Raw genomic sequence first — 1,458 nt, forward strand, 5'->3', positions numbered from 1 at the left:
CTTTTAAATTCTTCAAACTTCAAGGCTATGAGATATAAGAATGCTTCTAATATTTTCTTGAAGTTGCTCTTGACTTCATGCTTATTGGAGGGTCCAAATCAGAGCAAGACCTTCCCCTTCTTTTGATTCTCCTAATTAGAAAAGAAATTATTCAAAATAATGGTTCTAAAGACAATAAAAAAGTAATCATTAAACTAATCATAGGATATAAGTTTAAAAAAGGTACTTACATTCCATGCTTTTCAAACGAGCTCCTCAATTTCATCACTATCAATCGCTCGACGAGCAACATGTTGAATGACATCTGCATCATCTACATTGCCTCCCACTTGTTCGGTACTCTTGAGTATCTATGACTGGAACTTGAGTATTTATCAAGCTAGTGATCCCAGTTCTGTCAGGAAATGACCAATGGACTTTGTATTCTAATGGTTCCAGTTTGCAAAGCAATTTTAACACAAGTCTTGCTCTTTCCTCACGTTGTTTAGCGGTGCTCTCAACAAGATGCTTGAATATGGAAAGTGAGAGTTGAGAGAGGAAAAAGTGCAACATGTCCACAAATAGTTGCTCCATGTGTTTGAATAGTCCAACAATTGATGAGTATGTTTGCTGTGGCCTTTGTCCGATGATCAATCCACAGACATTTTGTATTTCACTAACTGCATAATAACCTTCTTCATATGTAAAAAAGGAAGTTCCATCACATCTTTCTTTTATTTGTTCAATAATCCCAAGTGCACAACGTAAGTCCAATTGAGGTTGAGGTTGACACTCAAAACTCCCATCATTAGATTCCTTAGACAAATGTGAATAAAATTTCTTTACCGACGGTTTAATGAATTTCCTATGGAACCAATGACAGGTATTGTTCTTATTTATCCACAGATTTTTAGCCACTACAAGGCTTTTTTTTCCTTCACTCGTGGAAATCTCTTTCTTCTGAATGAAATAAATGATTTCAAAGGCTTCCTCTAATGCATGAGTTAGAGTAGCACTAAGGGAACTTGGTAATGCAACTGTAGCTATTCGGACAAAGATTACCACTGAAACACAAGATACTTTATTGGAAAATGGCTCTTCAGATTTAGTAGTTTTGGAAAGTACTTGGATGTGATTATCAATTGGGGAACTTCTTTTATATTTCTCCATCCATCTATCAATGTCTACCTCACAGTTTCTCTCTATCCATTCCGCGATATCCATAGGGGCTCTGCCTTCATCATTTCTTTTTTCACCAAAACAGATTTTGATAATTTTATTGGCACAGATAAAAGGTATCTTGAGCATCTGATAAAACAGATAAGCCAGTATAGTAATAATCACGTGCACTATGAACAATACCATAAGAACATTGCTCTCAATGGTTTGAAAGAGGATCATGAAACCTTTTCGAAAGATTTTGTAGAATGAAATAATGCGAAGCTTTGACAAAGTTGATAAAACCCAAGTAGAAAAACC

At 35.5% G+C, this 1,458-nt stretch overlaps 1 long non-coding RNA gene across 1 annotated transcript; it reads right to left on the reverse strand.

Annotated features, from left to right (window-relative positions):
* On the reverse strand, positions 1-1,458 carry LOC147382343 (uncharacterized). The gene is made up of 2 exons (XR_015173689.1): positions 231-1,458; positions 1-131 (listed from the first exon to the last, which is right to left on the reverse strand). It is a non-coding gene; the product is annotated as an uncharacterized LOC147382343 (long non-coding RNA).

The sequence above is a fragment of the Akebia trifoliata genome, chromosome 16 (assembly GCF_017979445.1).
Source record: "Akebia trifoliata isolate Shusen 1 chromosome 16, ASM1797944v1, whole genome shotgun sequence".
NCBI lineage: Eukaryota > Viridiplantae > Streptophyta > Magnoliopsida > Ranunculales > Lardizabalaceae > Akebia > Akebia trifoliata.